Below are 24,466 nucleotides of genomic sequence, written 5' to 3'. Positions count from 1 at the left end.
ACCATCTATATCTATTTCACTGCACAGCTCCTCACCAGAGCAAGAGTCACGTGTGCGGCCAGAGCCAATGGCTGCGCACACAGCCAAGCAGCTGTAAACACACGAGCGATAGAGAAGAAGACAGTTTAGACCGAGACACGGAGCTTTCTGAATAAATCACAGACTCACCATCAGCCACTGGTGAGTCTTTTAGAGACAACTTTACCAACCCGTTCAATTCTCCATCTGGAAAACTACGGATTCTGTTTGGTGCCGTGCATGGAAGCTAAGCTCTGACCACTCGGTTCAAAGGTAAAAAATGATTTTTGTTTTTTTTAAAAAGACAGCTGAATTGTACATATTGGCGCTACAATGTCTATGGAGTTTTGTTATCAGCGTCTCAAACATTCACGGGAACAAACACACAAGGTATTTATTTATTTGATGCGCGTTCACAAAGTAGATACTTGGGTAAAGTTAGAAAGATATTCACAGATTCAGCTTTCCCGGGCCAATAACTCATCATCGAAACATTGCTTTTACAAACGCAATGTTTCGTTGCAATCACAGCAAGGTGGACTGCAAGCTACCACCGGACTTTCCTCAATTTTCCTCAAAACAAGCCTCGACACGGAGCCGACTGTGGCTGGAATGCGCAGGGACCGTCTGCAAATTGCAACACCGGAAAAAGATTACAAAAAAAACAATAGCTTCATATAGGAAAGTGGTAGTGTCATAAAACTTACAGCACACATAGTTAAACTCTTCTTGATTATACTACAACACTTAGTTTTAACAAATTTGCATTTATAAAATTTTTGTGATTTATTTATTTTTTTTTTTCAATAAATAAGTGCGAAAATATGCAATAACTGTACTATAACATGTTGCAGTGTCATCAAACTCACAGAACACATAGATTAACTCTTCATGATTATACTACAACACTTAGTTTTAATAAATCTGCTTTTATAAATATTTAGTGATTTTTTTTTTCATTAAACAAGTTATAATATTTATAAAAGCACATTTATTAAAACTAAGTGTTGTAGTATAATCATGAAGAGTTAATCTATGTGTGCTGTGAGTTTGATGACACGACAACATGTTATAGTACAGTCATTGCATATTTTAGTAATTATTTAATGAAAAAAAATCACAAAAAATTTATTAAAGCACATGTTTTGAGGAAAATTGAGGAAAATCTGGTTGTAGCTTGCAGTCCACCTTGCTGTGATTGCAACGAGATATCGGTTTTGTAAAAGCAATGTTTCGTTGATGAGTTATCGGTCCGGGAAAGCTGAATCTGTGAATATCTTTCTAACTTTACCTAACTGGAGTAGATGGATGTAGACACACACACGGCTAATACAAAGAAGAAAAATAGAAATGCACAAAACTACACTAAAAAAGATACAAAATTACACAAAATGACTCCACAACCACTACAATGGCAAATAAAAACAATAATTTTAAAAAAAATGCACAAAACAACAACAGAAAGATACAAAAATACACACAATGACTCCAAAAACATACATTACATAAAAATACATCAAACAAAAAAAATATAAAAATGTGTAAAAAAAAAACAACACATTCATCATGCGCATGTCTCATAGAATTAAACCAGGAAATATGCACATGGTATTTTACTTTGCACCTGCAAATATACCCCTTAATAATGCTACTGTGTATGTTATTATTATGCCCATAATTAACAACTCTACTTAAGCGCCCACTATATGAATACATACTTCCGACTGGCACTGTACTACTTATTAATAATTTAAAGAAAGTGTCTAGAGATACGTCAAACGTAGCCCTCGGGACTATGGGTACGACCGATGACGTTGACGGACCTTTTCTGAACTTTAAGTCACGTGGTGCACCTATCACATGACCTAAACTGGCCAATGAGGGGCGCTTCGTATGCATAGAGTGGCAGTTTATGGATATGTTTAATGTATCCATAGCCATGGCCTAAATTAAATGATCTGTGTTCTTTGAAATGAACAAAGAGTCTTCAAAACTCAATAGTATTTATGTGTTTTATTGTGACACTTTATTTAAAAAAAAACAAGACTCAAAAGATGCTAAAAAGATTATCTTATCATTAGCATAAATTCTAAAATCGTTGCTATGGTGATTTTGGAACTTTTCTTTCAACTTTAATATAGAACTCATTCAGCCTTTGATCTTCGGACGAGACACCACATAAAACATTTCACCACTCTGAGAAGCAACATTATCATTGTTAAACCTCAAACGACAACATATAAAATGCCTAAGAAGAACACACGCAGACAGGGTCGACGCCATTTGGAGAAACCTAAGAAAGATGATCCAGTGGCTCCCACTGCAGACTTCGACTGGACAAGGCTTTTTGCCCTCATCGAAACCCCATCTACATCCTGTCCTGATGAATCATCTCAAGACCAGGGGCCTGTTAAAGAAACAGTAGCAGGCAAGAAAGTTCACAACCCAAAGTCTGTTAAAAAGAGTCTATGCTTGGATCATGACGACAAAACCCTTTCCACGGTGGAACATGAGACACTAGAAGATCTGGAGCTGGTTAACACTGAGCTCACACAGCTTGATTCTTCAGTGGTTGGGGAAACAGAAGATCTGAAGGACACACAGACCCCACAGGACCAGGAAATAAATGGTTTTAGTCCTGAAAAGGAGAAAACTTCACTCCTCAACTCTCAGCAGATGTTCATCCTCCAACGTTCTCAGGTCCAAAATGACACTTCTGTGGTTGACCAACTGCAGAAGGAAAATGCCAACCTTAAACTGTCTCTGATCAAGGCCCAACAAGCATCAGAGGCCCAACAGAAGCAGTGGGAGAAGGAAAAGGCCAGATTATTGGACACACAGAAGGAGAATGAGACCATCTATGAGCAACAACGAGAGATAATTGACCACCTCAAACAGACACTGGAGAAATCAACAGAAGACGTTAAGATGCTGAAGGAGCAGCTGGTGACAGAAAAAGATGCTCAACAACATCAAAACAATCTGAGGATTAAAGTCAAAGAAGAGGAAATCTCCCGCCTCAGCGTTTTGTGGGAAACGGCTAAGCGTACGGTCTCCATCCAAGCCCTGGAACTGGAAAATAAAGTTCATCTGGAGGCTGAAAATGGAAATATAATTTCCACCTTGAATGTTTCTATCACCACTACACAGGGAAAGCTTGAAGAAACAAGAGAGGAATGCAAGCAGCTGAATGACGTTCAAAAACAGAACAAGGAGCTGATCCACCTTCTTCAGTCCCAGCTGAAGATAAAGGAAGGAGAACTTCAAGAACAATGCCTTCAGGCCATAAAATATCAGGAGAACCTTCAATTTGAACTCAAAAAACTGAGTGAGGAGAATGTCTTTGCTTCATTAGAAACAGAACTCAGCACGAACAGGAGTGAATCTGAGAAAGTTCCTCCAACAAAAAAATCTGTGTTGAGGCGTCTCATCAACTTTCTGATGAAGGGATGGAAGAAGATAAAAGAGTTCTTCAAGAATATTATCAGAAGATAGAAGACACAGACTTGGAGCAAAGTCTGGTCTGGAAGTTGAGTTTAATACTGACGAGTAGAGTTTATTAGCAGTGGCGGCTGGCCAATAGAGGGCGCTAGGGCGCCGCCCACCACTTACCATGTTTGAGTGAGACATAAAAATAATAAAAAATAAAATGAATTAAAAATACTACAAAACAAATGTGTATTTAGATAATTAGAATAAATATTATACAGATAAAAATGATGATGTGTGAAGTTGTTTTGTTCATCTGTGTCTGATTGGTGATGACGTGTTTCCTGTTTTGGGCGCAAAAATCTTTACCGTCCGCTCTCGTTCAAAGTTTTGCATTCACAGTAACTCCTCTTCAATACGAGTCAATGGAGTGTCTGTGGGCGCAGTTTACCTGCGTCCAGACCAGTGTTGGTCTAAAAAGTAATTAGTTATAATTACTCACTACTTGTTCCAAAAAGTAACTGAGTTAGTAACTGAATTACTCTATAATAAAAGTAACTCATTACCAAGGAAAGTAATTATTTGCGTTACTGTTAAAAAAAAAAAAAAATAAAAATTGCTATATATCAAATAATTCAGATTTTTTAGATACGTGTGTTGTTGTGAGGTGCTCCAATAAATTAGAGTTGATTACAACAGATGTGGACAAAGTCTTCACTCCTGGATATAATGAACACGTCACATACACGTTCTTGTCTTTGACCACAATTATTTTAAAGTAGTGTTTGTATCGTCACCTTAAAAATGACAACTTTTCATCAGATTGTTCCACGCTCACCATCTCTGCTGCTTCATCCAATCTGCAGAGTGTGTGTGTGTGTGTGTGTGTGTGTGTGTGTGTGTGTGTGTGTGTGTGTGTGTGTGTGTGTGTGTGTGTGTGTGTGTGTGTGTGTGTGTGTGTGTGTGTGTGTGTGTGTGTGTGTGTGTGTGTGTGTGTGTGTGTGTGTGTGTGTGTGTGTGTGTGTGTGTGTGTGTGTGTGTGCTGGCACGTGTAAAAACACTGGCTCTGATTGGCTACCATGACACATGACGCCGCCTAAGCCAATCATAATCGCTCACCTTGTTTTTAACCCACCTCCTATATAGATATATATAGTGATTGGGACCATCTTAAAGTGGCCTAATTTACTACAATCTACTGCAATTGTTGTAGTAACTCAATGTTTTGAGTGAGTTTTATACAGATTTCTTCTCCACTGGCTACAACCTGCTATTTTAATTTAAGTGACATGCACCCATTAGGTATCCCATGATGCTGTGCATCTGACATCACGACCTCGTCTTACCTAGAATTTATCTTGAAAGATTTCTTAAATAATAAATTAAATGTTTAATTTTATATAGTCTCCCAACTTGAAATTGTTAGTTTAGTTACCAAGCACACTAAAATGTCATTTTAAGGTTACTAAAATACGTTATTTTAATTACAAAATAATATAAGGTTACAAGTGTAGTTGTGGCCAAAAGCTGATTTGTCATCGCTATGAACCCTTGAGCAAGGTCCTGCCACAAAGAACGCAAAAGGAAAGAAGCAGTATTTAACTTTTGTGTTATTAATTATTGAGTTAAATAAACTCAATTACTTTTTATCAATTATATTAATATAGAAATTTCAATGTAAATTTCCTGAAAAAAAGGGTGTCTGAATAAATGAAACCATAACACATTCATTTTAGGTCAAATTTGATATATATATATATATATATATATATATATATATATATATATATATATATCCCTATGGAAATATTAGGTTATGGCTACTTTATGTGATGCCCCACTCGGTGTTTTATAAATAAACATAATCTAGGCAAAAGTAATTTTTAGTAATGGTGCCATATTGGTTAGGGGTAAGTATTGGAAAGGATGTTACAATACAATATGTATCACGACAGACTATTATCACAATATCGCAATATCACAATATATTGTGATATTCTCCCCAGTTAATATGAAAATTAAACGTGTGACATGCGGCTGTTTCTCTGCAAACACCTCGACATGATGTGTTGCTGGGTGAGCTCGTAAGTTAGTCGTGTTGCTACAATATTTCACAGGAGCGAGGCTAATCTTGCAGACGGCGCTGTTCTTATCAAGCTTATTTTATTCCCTTTAAATTGAAAGCCAAAGTACTTTGTTCTGTGGAGGCGTTGTTATTTTGTTCGCCATGTTGTTTGGTATTTGAGTCAGTCGACTTCTGCCACTGTGACTGCCTCTACTACAGAAATGACGCTGCGCCACACAGCAAAGTGACTCTACGCCGCCATCTACCGGAGTGGAGGTGTGGAACTGGTACAACTTTCAAGGTGTTTATGTAAGAACAGGAGCTGGTCAACATGCCCAGTAGTTATGAGAAGTGACAATGTCTCCAGCAGTAGAAAACACACGTCCACAAAAATGTGAAATAGACGCTTTTGTGGACGTGTCAATTGACAGAAAAACTGATACCAATGACATCTCTAATTAAATTATTAAGTCCACGTCATTTAAATCAACTGTGTTCATCTAATAAGTTATGTTCAAATAACTTCAATTATTAAGGTGTTACCAGTTGAAATCTGTTTTCTTTTCCAGTCTGTGTTGTTCGAAGGTTTGGTGTCATTATGCACACAATGCTTCACATTCTAGTGACTGTAGGACGTCCATGTGGAAATGACCCCTGTGGTTTTTATAAGCCAGTAACTAGCTCCATCAGAGGCCCTCTGTCTCTGTCTGTCTGTGAAATGAGGCACAATCTTCAAAGATGAACCACAAAGTCGCCCGATTTACATCTATTGCCATAACACCGGTCGCTCTCCCCTCCTTTCTTTAATTTCCTCTCGTCCTCGCCGTCTCTCCTCCTGTGATGACAAATTCATAAACCTGTCATCTTCTCTTCCTCTGCTTCGCTCTCTCGTCCTCTGCTCGTAATGTCTTTGATAAAAACCCGTCAGATTAATTAATGTGATTAACCGTGCACGCCCTCTTCACAATTCTACTGAAAGGACCTTAGTGCGTCTGAGTGGAAGGTTTGATGAATGATGGAGTGAGTGACTGGAAAAAAAAGAATAACAGGTAAAGCAATTTTCATCCAAACAGATCTGGCATTTGTAATCATCTTTGCGTTGAGTAAAATCATCCCCGCAACAATAAAAGTCCCTCCTCTATCAAGTAAAATGCATATATTTCCCTCTCTCATTTGGTTTTCATTGGTGTTTCAAACTGAGTGTGATGTGCCTCAGGTGTACGAAGGGAAAAGTAAAAACTGTTTCCATTTACCTAAATCGAGGTAATATGTTTTTTTTTTATTATTATTATTATTATTCTCAAGTCTGCAGTAATTAAAATGCCATTCAAACACTAATTTGTCAGCAGTGGAAAGCTGGATTTACCCACATCCAAACCAAATAAAACCAGTGAATGTGTAGATGTGTTTTTTAGTGACCTCAAAAAAGCAGATTTTTACTTCCAAGCGTGCACCTAACATCTATGATGGATGGAATTGTGGACGGCTGAATGCCCATGTGACAGCAAAAACCAGGTTTTCAGTGCAAAACACTCATACATAGCATCTGTTGTGTGTGTGTGTGTGTGTGTGTGAATCCTAAACACAACTACTTTTCCATCATAAAAGGCTGCATTTACACAGCAGGAGTAATCCCACTGCTCTGGTCACCAAAATTGCATGACCCAGATACAATTTTCCATGCATTCAGTGCATTATAACAACAACGCAGGTGACACAGTGGATCACATGATATTTGTGATTTGTTGTGTTGCTTTTTTTATTTTCTTGCTGGACTAAAACTACTGTGGTTCTCATTTTTAAACCAGACATCACCCAGGGGTTCTCAACCTTGGGATCGGGACCCCATTTGGAGTCGCGAGACACTGGGAGGTGGTCGCCAGATGCCTTCAAGAAACTTGTTTTCATTTTTGCTTATTTTTACTCTTTTTCTTCAACTACACCAAACTTACCATATTTTAACCCATTTTCATCACTTTTTCTTGCCATATTTTTGCTAATTTTAAAGCATTTTTGCTACATTACTCCCATTTCTGCTACTTCTCCATCAAATTTCAATACATTTTCTGCACATTTATTCCACTTTCAAGACATTTATGGCACTTATAAACCTTGTCCACCTCATGTTGCACACGTTGACCCATTATTGTAACTTTTAACCTCTTTCACGACTTGTAATGCACATTGTTTGCCAGTTTAAACTAATATTCCCTACATTTTTACATTCCATTACCCACAATTTCACATTTTGCCAACTTTCCCACCATTTGTGGTCACTTTTAATCAGTGTTGGGAACGTTTCTTTACGTTACTGCTGTGTGTGTGTGTGTGTGTGTGTGTTTGTGTGTTGGTACATGTGTAAAATCACTGGCTCTAATTGGCTGCCATGACACATGATGCCGCCTTAGCCAATCATAATCGCTCACCTTGTTTTTAACTCACCTTCTCACTACAGCTGAGTAAGAAGCCAGGGATGCTTTCAGATCACAGTTTATTCAATCAATACATGTAACGCACCGCAATTTAACGTTCAGTAACGGCGTTGTAACGGCGTAAAAAGTAATTAGTTTGTTTTTCAGTAACGGGGTAATCTAATGCCGTTACCTAACGCAGTTATTTTAAACACTGCTTTTAACACATTTGTATTTCTGATCAAAACAGGGATTTACATCTTTCTCACCTAAGGTCACATATATTGACCCATTATTGCCACTTTTAACCTTATTTCATTATATTTCATGTTTATTTTTTGCCAATTTAACCACATTCACGATTTGTCAAGCTCATTATTTGCCAGTTTAAAGTAATTGTTCCAACTTTTTTAATTACATTACGCCGACCCCCATTCCTCCATTTATGCTACTTTAAAGCCAATATTGACACTTTAAAATCACATTTCACCACCTTTTCCACCATTTTTCGGCACTTTTAACCAATTTTATTTCTGATTAAAACCAGATGAATATGTGCTAATGGCACAAATTATACTGAACGTCCTGGATAACAGTGGATATTATTCAGATGAATAAATAAATGTGGTTTTCACAGATTCATAGAACAATGGACGACAAAGGTGGGACGATACATCATGCGGCGAGATCTCACAATATGAAATCATCACGAGATGCATCGATCTACTGCACACCAGGTTGTGTTTTATTTTTTTAAATATCAATATATTCCTCTTGAGTTGAAATGGTCTCACCCAGAGTAAATATATCAGTATTTCCACATTTAAAGTCAAATAAAAGCATGTTCTTTTTCCAAATGTACTGATATATATAAATATATATTATTTGGTCTTTTTTCTTTTTCCAAAAGTACCGTACTGTTCTCATTGGCTCATTATCGTCTCACGCCTTTTGAATACTAAAATGTGTTACAAATTCATTGGGCAAAACAAAAGAAAAAAAACAATAATTTTGCGATACAAACAATCCCATGATTGCACTTTAGATGGGACGATACATCTTACGGCAATGTATCGCAATATTTAATCATCGCAAGATGTATCGACCTGCTACACATGATATTTAAGTGTGTGTTTTGTTTTTTAAAACAAATATATTCCTCTTGACTTGAAAAGGAGTAAGTAATGTAAGTGAGTATTTTCAGAGTAAAAGACAAATGAAAGCATGGTTGTATCATCCCATGCCTACTGAATACTAAAAGTTTGTTACAAATTCCTTTTGTTTTGTTAGTTTGGAGTTATTTTGTCCTGGCCAAAACAAATGCTTCTAAAACTCTGTGTTTAGCAGATGTTTATCCACCATAATTCTAGATGATGTGAACAGTATGACTGATTTATGCAGTGAATCCTAATGTGCGTAGAATAGGCTTCATCCCAGGAATAGTCGGAGCTGCAGTCAAAAAAAAAATGTCAAAGAACTTCTCTCTCACTCTCTCTCCAACACTTTCTTTCTCCTTTTTGTTTTGCTGAAATTCGCAGCCGAGGCTGATATTCAGAGTCTGAAATGCAAACGACCACAGTTCACACGGTTCAGCGCTCACAAGGCTTTACTTGAGTTGAGCAGCGGCACATGAGACACCTGAATTACTGCTTCGTTCTCCGCTGGGAAGCTGCACACACCTCTGCTCTTCTGCTGCCTTTTACCAAAGTCTACAAAGACCTTGAAAGCCTTTTAACAAGTGGAGAAAAAAAGTCTGAAAGTCTAACGTCAGGTTTTTTTTTTTAGTGAAATGTGTGAGCGGCGGCACCACTTGTTCCGGAGAGAGCAAAGGAGCGTGGGTGACACATCTCTTTGTCACTCTTTCACTCTCTGTGTCAATATCCTCCTCTTTCTTCATCTCTGACTGAACCAGGGTGTGATGACTCTCTGACAGCTCCACAAAAAGGCCCGTTTTGAAGCTAAAATGTGGGGTGCTAGTCAGCCGGGGCAGAGTTGGGGGTCTTTGTGCACATTGGTGAATCTGCGTGAGTTTGTTTAACAGGCGATGTATGCTAGGAGTGACAGGTGGTGGGCTGAGGGGGAGGGAAAAAGGAAGAGGTGCTAAAAACGGCTTCACTGATGGCTTAATTACAGAGACTGATTAAATGCAGGCAACACACAGAGTACAAGTACCGACTTGAGTCTTCTGAGGAGTGTTTGTCTTGATGACACATAGAGCTGTGACTCATAGAAAGAGAAATATAACACACGTGATTACACAGTCAAAAGGATCAAAAAGTTTAATTCCAATGTCTTGTGAATACAGGGGGGCTGAGGCCTCTACGCCCTGACTGACAGTGCAAGTACTTCAGTACTAGACTGAGGACCACACTGTCCAAGACATTGGCCAAGACCAGAATACACCAGGACCAAGACAATACTGTCTACTATATACTATAAATATGATTAGGATGATGAGCTTTTCCACTCAAGTATACTTCCACGTTTCCCAGAATACATTGAGGCTAAATATCTCTGTTCTGAAAACATTTGGAGTGAGAAAGTGACCAAGTAGAATATCAACATGTGCTCATTTCATCCATAAAACTCACGTTTACTCACTTCATTCCCACATTTATATTCCCTGCCATTTACTACTGATGAAACTTCAAAATAAGAGCCTTATTTACAAAAGCATTCAAAACTAATGGAAGAATTTTCTAGATTATTGTCCATAAGTGAGTTAATATTACAATTAACTGAGTTGTTTCACTAGCCTTACTCAGCACCATTAGTTATGTGACTGTCAGTTACAAGTTGTAAATGAACTTCATTTAAAAAGTGGGATTATTTTGGTGATAATTAAAGCAAAGTGTTTCACATTCACACCAATGGAGACAGAGCTGTCTTTGTTAATGAAGGGTATTCCAAAAATGAGTTTGTTTACTTTAATTTTATTTAAATTTCAGTTAAATTAAAGCAAAGTATGAAGTAATATATATATTTAAAAAAACTGTAAAACTGAGTGAGTAAATTTAATTTTATACTTGAGAGTTTGATGACTTGACACATTTTAGAAAAAAAGAAAAAAGAAGTGACTTCCTAAAGCATACTAAAAGTCAATGTATTTTAAAACCCAAAGTTAATTTCCTTTCGTTCAATACTTTATATACAACAATAAATCAAACGTAGAGTTGAAGTTAAAGTTCTGCTGCTGGTGTATAAATCTGTGAATGGATTTAATTTTTACATTTACAATTAGTTTTTACTGCTGATTTTAAATGTTTTTACTGTTGATTTTAAATGTTTTTACTGTTGATTTTAAATGTTTTTACTGTTGATTTTAAATGTTTTTACTGTTGATTTTAAATGTTTTTACTGTTGATTTTAACGTCCTTGATTTTTAAACTGTTAAACATTTTCTGTTGCACTTTTAATCATATAAAGCACATTGAATTGTGTATTAAATGTACTATACAAATACATTTGCTTTGGCTTGGCTTAAGAAAAATTAGTGAAAGCTTTAATTGACTTTTTGTTTGAGTGGCTGTGCTTTTGCTTCTCACTCTGGAATTCGACACCATCGATTTAACGCATAGAATAAATGTTAATTATTTGTTTAGCTTTTGATTGCATGCTGTTGGTTTTAAAGTGAGAGTCTCTGATTGATTAGAACAACTAATACACAACCATTTCTTATAAAATCTAAAGGAAACACTTGCATTTCCACCGTTCCATTCCAAAGTGTTGGCTAATTGGTTTCTAGTGTGTGCTTACGGCCACTCGTCTTTCATCCAGACGTCTATCTTTCAGTGCACAGCCTTTACGTCTTGGAGCCAAAGAGTCCTTGAAGCAGCTTGCCAGCTCCAACCCTCCAACCCTATTGGCTGCAGCTCTGTAAAGTAATTGAACTGCTCGTGTAAAAGGCCGAAAACGACCACCAACACGCACCCGCAAACCGTCTTTTCCTTTATCTGCGCTGAACGTGTCCGTTCTCCAGGAGCCAGTTCTAAGGATCTGCTCCTCAGTGCTGGACCGGGAACACTGGTCCTGTTCCAATGAGGAAATGTGTTTGTTGTGCTGCTCAAACATGTGTTGTTGCTGAAACCAATGTAATAATCACAGAGAACATCTGTCTCTGGTGTGTTGAAGGTGGGGGGAGATGTACAAAGCTCTTCACTTGGCAGGGATGGGATGGTCCATGTGTGTTTGGGTCTGGTTCACAGAGATGGGCTTTTATTGCCCATTAATCTGTCCCAGTAGGAAGTGGGAAGGCCCACGTGTGTTTGCACCCACACCAGCTCAGCTAACGCTAACGCTCCGTCTAGAGTTTAATGTTTAGTGCGAGTTTGTCCAAAGAATAAAACCTTAAAGATGTTACACCTCTACTAATGTTTTCATAGTGTCTGCATGCTTTCAATAAACTAAGAATATTATATATTTTCAAGATTATTTTTACAGTTTTTCTGCAACTACATCAAATTTGCCGTATTTTAACCTATTTTTATCACTTTTTCTTGCCATATTTTTGCTCCTTCTAACGTTGCACATGTTGACCCATTATTATCACTTTTAACCACTTTTCATCATATTTTATACGTATTTTGCCAATTAAACCACATGCACTATTGGTCATGCCCATTTAGTCAGTTTAAACTAGTTGTTCCTACTTTTTTCTGCCACTGTTAAGCAAATATTGACACTTTGAACTATTTAACCTATTTCATCACTTTTTCTTACAATATTTTTGCTCCTTTTAATGCATTTTTGCTACATACTCCCATTTCTGCCACTTCTCCATCAAATGTAATGCCTTTTCTGCACATTTTTTTTCCACTTTCAAGACATTTTCGGCACTTATAAACTCTTTCCACCCCTTTTCCCACCTAATGTCCCACAGGTTGACCCATTATTGACACTTTTAACCTCTTTTCACTATATTTCATGTTTTTTTTTTCCAATTTAACCAGATTAATGTCATGCCCATTATTTGCCAGTTTTTGTTTCAACTAGTTCTTCCAATATTGACACATTTAACTCTTTTTAACACTTTTTCTGTCAGTTTTTGGCCACTCTAATTTGCAACTTGGCTGATGGGAAGCAGACAGGAGGGGGTGGAGCTTAAAGGAGGTCTTGCTAGCTCAAATCTTGCTAGCTTTCCATTAATGCGACTGCACCTTTATTGTTGAGACTATGACAGTGTTTATTTACTGTAGCTCACATGTGGAGGACTATTTTAAACACATTGTTTGTGTCCGCTCACAAATGGACAAATAATGTAAAAATGCAACTGGGAAAACCAAAGGGTTTCCAATTTTTGGTTTCAAGTATTCCCAAACTCCTTTTCAGGGTAGATCCAATACTGTTATTTCTATTTCTGGGTTCAAGTCGTTAGGTTTTCATTGGATTTCCCTGATTTAATGTAATAACAAACATAATAAGCAAAAGTAAATAAGTAAAATCTTGTAAACGATTGTATTTATCAATGCTTCCGTATTTGAAACAGACTGCTCGGATGTTGTTGAATTTCCCGGAATCGTTTTTGACCGAGCACTCTTGCGAGGTTTTGTTGTGCGAGATGATAAAATATAGTTAAAATGTGTAATATTTTCACAAAACATGCAGGTGAGGTGAATTCCATGAATTCCTTCTGGAAATTTGGAGACTCAAATACGCACATTGATTATTTTTAATGATTTTTTTTTTTTTTTGTAAGTAATACCTTATTCTCTGATCATATCTTGTTTTCAAGCCACTGCACATAACTCAATTTAACTGTTTATCATTAAATAAGCCAGCGAGATTGGAAATATTTGTACTCATGTTCATACCACAATACCTCAGTTGTACTGATACCTACAGTGTTCAAAATATTTCTCCAGAATCTTCAGAATGTTATCTTTTAAATGAGACCTTTCCCATGCATGTGCACCAAAGGCTTCAAACACAGTTGTCATTCCAATTTGGGAATGTCTTGGACCTTAGGGTGTTAAACACTCTTATATCTGGTTTTATTTTTCTTTATTTATGCATAAAGTTGCAAGCATGTCAAGGATCATTTTTGTACAGACTTGGATGAAAATGAGTTCCTATTATGGAATATTTTTCAGCAGGAACCAAAGCTTTCAAATGTACGTCAGTGCTAGTACAAATATAGATGTTAAGATTTGACACAACAATGGTAATAATGTCCTGCTCTATGTTGAATTCATTCTCTATGATTATAATCAGTCATAGCTTGTGTTTTAAATGTCATTTCCTGATGTAAGTGTATAAATCCTGTATTGGTTCTACATTCTCTGCTGTCACATTAGAGGACAATCAACACAGGATGTGGTGAATTGATGTAAAGAGGCATAAAATAAGGTTAAATAAAGTATTTCTTGCTCTAAAAATAGCATTTTGACCTAATTTGTGGAATACATTTTTGACAAGCTGTTTTCCTTCCGACAGCTGTAACGCATAGGTTGATGATTGAAGTGTGTGAGATTTAATGATTCTCAAGCTGTTGTGTTCTTATCCGCTCACTGTATAATTAGCCTCACGCTGCGCTGCTTTCAATGAGATTTCATCCTGCGTTTCCTTTGTTTTCTGCAGATTTCATAGAAGAATAAAAAGGCGCTTAAGGCTGGTGGAAACAGAGAAGCTCTGACGTAGAGATTGCTCGAGATTCAAGTGGAAACGCCTTAAATTGGTTGGTTTTTGCTTTCACACTTTATGCAATGCTCCGAACTGACAGGAGAACCCATCGGGTATAACGCTGCTTTCTTTGATGCTTTAACTCAAATCTTAGAGTTTGGATTTGATTTTCAGCAGTAAAGTCACTTTACTTTCACTTGATTTTTACTTCAGCCTCTGCAGATGGAAGTTAAATAAAATGTAAAAACAACATATCATCATAGACCATGATATATCATATTGTCATTATTTATCTATCATAAGCAGGGATGGGCCACAAAACTGTGAACTTGAACTGATTCAAGGGCCACATTTTTAGAATCTACATTTAGAATAATGAACAATCTGAGCATTAATCTAGGAAACAATATAGGTTTGTTTTTCATATATATATATTTTCCAGGCATTTTAGAATTATTTTTATTGTTTTGTGTGATTTTTTTTTTTTTTTTTTTTTTGTGTGTTTTTGAAGTCCTTTTGTGCATTGTTTGTTGTTTTCATTTACTTTTTTGTTCAATTTGTTTGTATTTTGTATTTATGTTGTTGTTTTTGTTCTGTTTCATGGTTTTTTTTAGTCCACTATTTGGGTGTTTTTTGTGTGTGATTTGTTGTTTTGGAATTTTTTCATGTTTTTGTTGCAGTTTTGTGTATTTTTGTCGTTCTGTCAAGTGTTTTTGAGTCCTTTTGTGCATTGTTTATATTGTCGTTTTGTGTGTTTTTACCTTTTTTGTGTATTGTCAAGTTATTTTGTGTATTTTTGTTGCTGTTTGTAGTCACTCGTTGTGTCTTTGTTGTTGTTTTGGGGGTTTTTGCATATTTTTGTTATAGTTTTGTGCATTTTTAGAGTCATTAAGTGTCTCTGTTGTTTTACATGTTTTTGAGGATTTTGTGTGCTTTAGTTGTGCTTTGGTGAGTTTTTGAAGTCTTTTTCTGTGGTTTGTTGCAGTCTTGTGGGTTTTTAATTCCCTTGTCTGCTTTTTAAATGTCATTTTGTGTATTTTTGTTCTTCTGTATATTTTTCTTATTGTGCAGTTGCTTTAGGGGGTGCACACAATAACAGTACTAGAGTGATGAGAACTCTCCTGCTGTGCAAGAAACAAGTTTGTAGATCCTCCTGTGTCCACTCAGATGTTTCTCATTCACTGATTACACGCCTTCACTATCTAAGGAGTGAACGTCACTGTCGGGGTGCCTGATGGGTTTCTGCTCGTGTCCACATTCCCATTGTCTTACAGTTTGTTGTAACTTCTTCATATTCTACTGATATTTCACATTTCAACGGTGGAAAAAAGGCTACTGTACTGTCTTTAAATGAGGTGTAAACAACATGTTACAAAGAATGTGAGTGAGTGTGAATTTAAAGGGAAAGAGTGTCTATAATTGTGCAGAGGAAACATGTGAGACGACTTTGGGGGAAAAGGGCAGAAAAAGGCTAAGGAGACGAGACAGCTGGGAAAGGATGAGACGGAGAAAATGAGGAGGAGGCGACTGGGGAGCGAGAGGAACCTTGTTTTTCCTGATAAGCACGTATCAAAGCGGCCCTGGCTGTCAGATCAAAGGCTTGGCATCACCATAGAGTCGACCTTTCTAGGTATCACATGTCCAGTCGGGGCCACTGGGATTGGCAATCAGCGACGGGGACGAGCTAAACTGACTTGGAAGGAGAAAAGGAGTTCACGTGGACTCTCGGGGATGTCCGACACTCACACAAGATGATTCAGGAGGACACTTTCAGATTTAAGGCTCTTCTTTTCCTCCTTTCAAACCAAACTGAGACCTTGATGAAACTAAATTGCAGACGCGCTTTAACGATCTGGACACTAGTGAGTTCATTTTTAGGCTTTTCCGGTCATTTCTAAGTAGATTACAATTTTACATAGCAGAATTGTATTTGTTTTACTCAGTGGAACCGAGTCATTTCACTGAATTCTCGGGAACGTGGGACGTGCCATTCGGCGTGGAGACGTTCCGCAGGCCTGGCCGTAGTTTATCAGAACTTTTTATCAGATAAAGCCCCATAGATCAATAAATCAAAGATAATTTGCTTAAAAAAAATGTTAAAGGTGGAAATTGTTGCTAAAAAGTTTGTTTTGATCTTCACTGTAAACACTTTGTTTATTATGTACATTATCAGAAAAGTTTTGCACAATGCGTTAGAGGATGTGGAGTCAGTTTTAGTCATAGTCTGAAATGTCACACTCCATACTATATACTACAAACTCAATGAGTATATACTGTCTACTATATACTATGATTAGGATGATTTCCCAAGATGCATTTGGAACCTACAAGGACAAAAACCTGAATCACACTGAGGCTAAATATCTGTTTATTCTCTACCTTTACTTTGAAAGTTCTGGAAACATTTGAAGTGAGAAAGTGACCAAGTAGAATATCAACATGTGCTCATTTCATTCATTCATTTTTCATACTTTTCATACTAAAATGAACACACTACATAACTCATTTTGACGTCAAACTTAGTATGAGTAGTACGTTAGTATGACATTTACAACACGGCCTTAGTCTTTTGACTGAAACGCAACTTAGTTTTCGTCAAAATTTAGACATTAAGACTTTCAGTTATATTTAAATTTTAGTTTTAGCATTAGCTTAATGTTAGCATTATCCTAGCATTAGCCTAGCAATCGCATTATCATAGCATTAGCCTGGCATTAGTATTAGCAATAGCCTAGCATTGGCATTAACCTAGCATTTACAGAGCTACATCCAAATTTCCCCCATTGTGGGATCAATAAAGTTTATCCTTATTAGCACTGACCTATCATTAACATTCACCTAGAAATAGCAGTAACCTAGCAATAGCTTAATATTAGCAATTAGGTTGAAAAAGACTGAAAAAAGTATTGAAAAATGATCACATGAGTTCTAGGGATGTAACGATTAATCGTAAAGCAGTTAAAAATCGATTCATAGGTTTCACGATTCACATCGATACTGTGAAATTTGAATCGCAGTTCTTTTTTAACCAGCAGAGGGCGCTATCCAGAAGTGTTGGCGGCAGGCGGAATCTGCTAATACTTTCTTTCTGGCTGCCTTCTACTCTTAAACATGTTCATAAATGACTCCTTACCCCTTTAGCACCAAAAAAATGTCTGTAATATTACGTGAATGTCTGTAAAAGTCACGTTTTTCTATTAGCTCTGTCTGCTAGCATAGCATCTCTTCTTCACTGCTAGATTAGCTGCATGCCAACCGACCACTGGGTTACCAGCGCCCTCTGCTGGTCTAAACAGTATCATCAAGACAATCATGTTTCTCCTTTTATAGAAAGCAAACGAGAAATCACGGTAAGAGTGAAGGAAAAACACTTTTATGCATCAGACTTGACATCCCACAATGCAATGCACAAGAGTGTGACTGAAAATGTCAACAAACTAAGAGTTTCAGTGTGTGTCAAGTGGTAATTTAAACCTTTAACGCTTCTTTTTTTCTCAAGCAAATGATCTTCTATTATTGATCTATGACTTCTACACTGTGTCTGAGTAGAAAATGATGGTCTCCATTAGTAAAGGGAAAAAGAGAAATAAAAGGGAAAGATCTCCACACTTGTGTTGCTTGAGAATCAGAAATATGACACACGTTGTTTAACACCTTTAGGTTGTTATTTCTCACCCTTCATTACTCTGAGGGAGCAGCTCTAACATCTGATCAGGCACAAAGCCGTACTTTGGTTTTTGCTGCCAGCGATCAATCAGTCGGTCGATCACTCGATTGATCGATGAGTCTCTGCAGGCCACCATTACTTTCTCCAATACCCGGTGAAGTCGACTTAACAAATGGGAATGATTTCTGTAGATTAATGTTATTGATCCACGTGTTGACTGAGTGCTCAGGAAAACCCGTCTGTGTGTTGGACGAGAAAAGTCTGAAATTAAACACATGAGGAATGTGTAAATGATCTAATCATTTAACCCTTCACTGGTTCTCCAAAGTTCCTCTCACATGAAATCAAACGTGGGCTCATAATAAAGAAAATGAAAGTTGACGACAGCCTTTTAGCTTCTCCACCTCCCGATAATCCAGCCCAGTAACCAGAAACCTAGTCACTGTCGTAGAGGAAAGACTTACTATTGATCTCATTACTCAACGTAATAAACAAATGTTTAGATCTTGATCCACATTGCCGACAGTAAGTCAGACTTGTTGCTAGTGAGGGTTGGACGCCCTTTGTCAACAATTCTGTTCATAACTTTTATGGCCAGGGCATTGAGGGGGTCCTGTTTGGTGGCCTGAGGATTGGGTCTTTGCGTGGTGGTGTGGACCTAAATGCAGAGACACAGGCATCAGGCATCAGGCAGGCATACATCGTTCATAAAACCAGTCCATGTTTATTGTCCAAAAGAAACCAAAACCAAAATCCAAAAAGGGCAGAATGAAGAAACCAGTGAACAAGACACACAACAGTCACACACTGTTCAAACCATGTTAAACACAAGTAGTGAGAGGAGCTTGATTGTGAACGGGTCACACCTGGTGCAAAACATGACGCAGCTGATCACTCACAACCCGTTACTTGTAACTTTCTATAGTTTTGAAGTTATTTTGTGTATTTTTGTCTTTTTCTGGATAGCTTATGTGTACATTTTATTGTACTTTTGTGTGTTTTCATTGTTTTGTGTATTTCTTGGTACTTCTTTATGTTTGTAGTCATTTTTTGTTGTACTTTTGTACATGTTTTTTTGTCAAACAGATCCAGAGTCACTTTATTGATCCAGATCTCCTCTAAAATGGTATGTGATCTTCAATAGCCTAAGGCCTATGTGTGGTTAAAATGTTATCATAATCTGTTGTGTACTGTTGATGTAATCCTGCTAAAAGATAAATGTGACCCCAGTGGCGTTTGTAATGAATTCAACATCTATTAAAGGAAGCTGGAGAATGCTTAGTCCGTCCAATCCTACAAACCTGAAACAAATGAGACCTGAAGTCATGAAAATATAATCAATCTGAGAAAAAACATCATGCAAAAATAATGAAACCCAAGGACTTTAAGAGCTGCAGTGAAGGGACGCGGTCGCCACTGATGGAGTGATGAAGAGTCACTGTGGCCTAAGGACGTATTACAATATTAATCCTCTAATAACGTGAACGTAGAAAGAACTGATCTGTGGACAATTACAGCACAGCGTTTAAATCACCTTTAGTCAAAGTCTGAATGTCAGCAGAGCCTCAAAATGACTGTTTCAAATCTCCTACGTTTCCACTTTATTCACCACAGAATAAAATAATGACCAATATGAAAGTTAACACGGAAAAGTTGTACTTTTGTGGGTTATTTTTGTTTTAATGTTGTGTGTTTCTGGAGAGATTTTGTAATTTTTCGTGTTTTCTGAGTCATTTGGTGTGTTTTAGTTGTTTTTGTCTTATATTTTTTATACTTTTGTTTATGTTTGTTGTAAATGTGTGTGTTTTATAGTACTTTTGTGTGTTTTTGGAGTCATTTTGTGTTGTTTTGATTGTACTCTGATGTTTGTTGGATCCATTAGTGTATTTTTTCTTGTACATTTGTATGTTTTTTGAGTTTTTTGTTGTACTTTTGTGGGGTTTTGGAGTCATTTTGTGTATTTTGTTGTTGCGTTGAGCGTTTCTTCCTTCTTTCTAGTTTTGTTAGTTCTTTGTCTTTTTTTCTGTTTGTTGTCATTTTGTGTATTTTTGTTTTTCTGGAGAGATTTTGCACATATTTTGTGCACTTTGTATGTTTTGGAAGCAAAATTTTGCATTATTGTTTTTACTCGGTGTATTTTTGGAGTCATTTTGTGTATTTTGTTGTGCTTTTATGGTTTTTCTGAACCATATTGTGCATTTAATTTTTTTTTAACTTTCGTACAATCTGTTTTGTTAAGACATGTGTGTGGTTTGAGTGTGTTTGTTGTACTTTTGGTATTTTTGTTTATAGTTGTTTTTTGTTCTTTTTGTTGAACATTTGCATGTTTATGGAAACATATTTGAGTTTTTGTTGTTGTTGTTTTGTGGTTTTTTGGACTCATTTTGTGTATTTCGTATATTGTGTTGTATTTTGTACTTTTTAGGGTTTAGTTGAAGCTGAAGAGCCTGGAGTGTTTTCTTAAACAGCCTTTAATGTGTTTGTAGAGAATGAAAGTGGCTGATGCTGCCAGCAAATAATAAAGTCAACCAGACAATGAGTCTGTGTTGGAACGACGGTGCGTGCGTGTGTGTGAGTTTAATTTAAGGCCACGCTGGGGTCACGTCCATAACTACAGAATATGAAGAGTCATAAAGAACGAACACAAGACACAGCGGCTGTAATTTTGGGAGTGTGATTCATGCAACGCGTTGGTAGAGTAGGAGAAATGAGAAGCATAACAACAACACAACGTCTGTTTATTCACGGCGTGACCCACATCTGATCCCCACGACGACGTCATCACAAGCTTGTTGTCCTACTCCGTCCTCTCTACTTCTTTTTTATAAAGCAAGTCTCAGACAGTACACACACACGCACACACACACCACACACACCACACACATCTTGCTTTCTTGATTTCCTGAACTCGGCGGTTAAAGTGAAACAAAACTACACAAAATGACAACAAAGAAAAAAGCTACAAAACATTCCACAAACACAACAACAAAAAGACACAAAATGTCTCCAAAAACACAAAATGTACAACAAAAAATTCAATGTTTCCATAAACATACAAAAGTACACAAAATGACAAAAAAAATTCACAAAATACAAACAAAAATGCACAAAAATACAAAAGCACAACAAATGACTCCAGAAACACACAAAACTAAAGCAAAAATCCACTCTAAAGTACAACAAAAACACAAAATGTTTCCATCAACATACAAAAAGTTCAACAAAAGTACACAAAATGACCCCTTAAAAACTCACAAAATCAAACTAAAAATATTAACAAAAGCACCAAAAATACAAAAAAACAACAAAAACACACTAAATGGCTCCAAAAAACACACTAAAGTAAAATAATATATATTAAATATCTCCAGAAACACACAAAACTAAAGCAAAAATAGACCAAAATGACTTTAAAAAACCACAACACAACAACAAAATAACACAAAATGACTCCAAAACCCACTAAAGTACAACCCTACGAACTCTAAAGTGAGAGAGTGACTTCATTCCATCTTCATCAACCTTCTCACAGCTGAAAACAGAAAAAGTCCAACGTCACAGATGTTCAGCTTTCAAACTTTACTAAATACTTTTACAATAAATTTAAATCCTACAGTGAGATAAATGACCTTTAATAAAGAAAGAGTTTTCCCCTCTAGTTGTCCTGTTTATTATTGTTTAAAATATGTAATTATGAACAAAGAAATGTAGCTGACTCACCGTTGCCTTTAAATGAATTAGTCTCACTTACGTAAATAATCACGTTTAGTTAACTATCTGACCGTCACAGCGCAGAGATCCTCCAAAGTTATTGTTTTAAATCTCCCCACATTTCATTTTTCACTCACGTTTCTTCACCTCAGAGTCAAATAATGACCAATGTGAGACTAAACACATTAAGAACAAAGGATGGTGTGTGTTTTGGAATCATTTTACATCTACTTTGTTGTACTTTTGTGTGTTTTTGGAGTCGTTCTCTGTATATTTGTTGTTTTATGTTTTTAATGTACTTTTGTGTTTTAGTTTATTCATTTTGTGTGTTTTCTAGAGTCTTTTTTGTACTTTTTGTTTTACTTTTGTATGTTTTGGAAACATTTTGGGTTAATTTGTTGTACCTTTTGTGTGTTTTGGAGTCATTTTGTGTAGTTTTGTTGCTTTATGTGTTTTTGTTCTACTTTTGTTCATTTCTGTTGTTATTTTTTGTGTTTTTAGAGTCATTTTGTGTATTTCTTTTGCCAATCTGTGAGTTTTGGTACATTAATTATCTTTATTGTTTTGGGGGCCGTATGTGGCCCATGTCTGGTCTACAGTTAGATCTCAGCGACATGTTGCCATGTTGGTTCAGTCCATTTTCCACTCTATTTCTATAAACTTTATCATGCAGACTCTAGTGCGTGAGGCTGATAAATATATTGTTATGAAGCAAATTAATCTTCCTCTACCTTAACATTATGTGTAGCTACACACACACTTATTACTGTGCCATCACTATTCATAGCCTTTGTGGTTAAAGTTAAAATACTTCTGTGTAGCGTTTAGAGCTAAATATAGAAAGTAATGTTCAATGTGTTTCATATTAAAAACAAGGATTAAAAAATACATTAAACATGTTTTTAGACCAAGAGGCGTCAGACGCCACCGCACAATAAGGGATTGTGTTGGTTCCCAGTTCTTAATGGAACACAGCTGTGGGTTCTGTTCTAGGCCCAACATCAGGCTGTTGTCCCAGTGAGACCAGTGCAGCGAAAACAAAACCATGGAAAGTAAAGGTAGAGAGGAGGATTTGATCCAAAGAATAAAAACAGAGAAACAGAAAGTCATCTGTGTCTGTCTTTAATAAAACAACAATTAATGTTATCATTAATAATAATTATATTCATGCTTTGAGCTTAGAAATGTAGCCTGAAGCTGAATGAACGCGGTTACGCTGAGTGTAAAACTGGCACAATTTTTATATGCTGTAGTTTCTGTGTTTTTACAAACAGGTATGAGCAACTGGCGGTCCAGGGGCCACATGTGGCCCTCGTTCTAACTGAGTGTGGCACCCAAAGTAAATGCACAAATGAGTCCCAAAACCACAAAAAATGACAGAAAAATGAAGTGAAATGACAACAAAAATACACAGAATTGACTCCAAGAAGAAAGAAATGACAGAAATACACAAAATGACTCAAAACAATACACGATACATCAAAAGTGTACGACAACTAAAACACAAAGCACATACAATAACTCCAATAATAGATGAGAATGACAGCTAAAACAAAATTAAACGAAATAAAATGACAAAAATCCAACTTTATTTATAAAGCACTTTAAAAACCAAAAAAAAAAACAACAGAAACATACAACAAAAAGACAAAATTACCACAAAATGACTCCAAAAATGCACAAAACGACTGTAAAAATACACAAAAAGACTTTAAAGAAAAATAAAATGATGACAAAATTACACAATACATCAAAAGTATACAACAACAAAACCCAAAATGAGCACAAAATATCTCTAAAAATGCATTAAACGACTCCAATGACATTAAAATGACTAAAAATACACATGAAAAGGACAAAAAATACACAAAAGCTAAAAAAATATCAACCAACAAAAAGACAAAGACACACAAAATGACTAAAAATGCACAAAATGACAGTAAAAAACAAATAAAATGACAAAAAATAATGTACACAAAACAACAAAAACATGCAACAAAAAGACAAAATGGTCACAAAAACACACAATGTGACTCTAAAACACACACATGAACTTAAACAAATCCATAAACCTTTGTTGTTTTTTCTCCTGTTGTAAAGCTCAGATCAGTCGTTATATAATGCTAACATATTGTTGATCATTGTGATCAGATACAATCACTCTTGTCGCTGTGATAGAGACTTGTCCATCTGTAGCCGTAGCTTTAACTGGATGATGTGTTGATGAATAAAAGTCTTGGTCACATTGGTTTTTAATTCAGACGATTATTTCCTTTTATTCCAAGGGAAAGTGTCAACGTGAAGAGCATGAGCCTGCGTACTGTAAGTACCTCTGAGAGCAACCAACAGCAATAAATCCTTACAATAGTGTAAAATGAGTTATTGATTGGTGTGCAGTCATATAATAAATATATAAATAAAGAAATAAAATCCCCTAAAGGATCTGAGACATGGAAAATTGGCCAGGTTGGGATCCAAGAAGTCGTGAGGGGAGAAGGAGAGGAGGATGAGGAGGGAGGGGAGAGGAGGCGAGGAGGGTAGGAGGAT

The 24,466-nt window shown here is 36.5% G+C and overlaps 1 long non-coding RNA gene across 1 annotated transcript; it reads left to right on the top strand.

Moving 5' to 3' along the window:
• On the top strand, nt 1-19,336 carry LOC114477298 (uncharacterized). Its single transcript, XR_003675690.1, has 3 exons — nt 1-291; nt 14,500-14,596; nt 19,295-19,336. It is a non-coding gene; the product is annotated as an uncharacterized LOC114477298 (long non-coding RNA).
• The last annotated feature ends 5,130 nt before the right edge of the window (nt 19,337-24,466 follow it).

Source organism: Gouania willdenowi, chromosome 15 (assembly GCF_900634775.1).
Source record: "Gouania willdenowi chromosome 15, fGouWil2.1, whole genome shotgun sequence".
NCBI lineage: Eukaryota > Metazoa > Chordata > Actinopteri > Blenniiformes > Gobiesocidae > Gouania > Gouania willdenowi.
The sequence above is the reverse complement of the archived record's forward strand: the minus strand, read 5'-3'. Positions and strand labels throughout refer to the sequence as shown.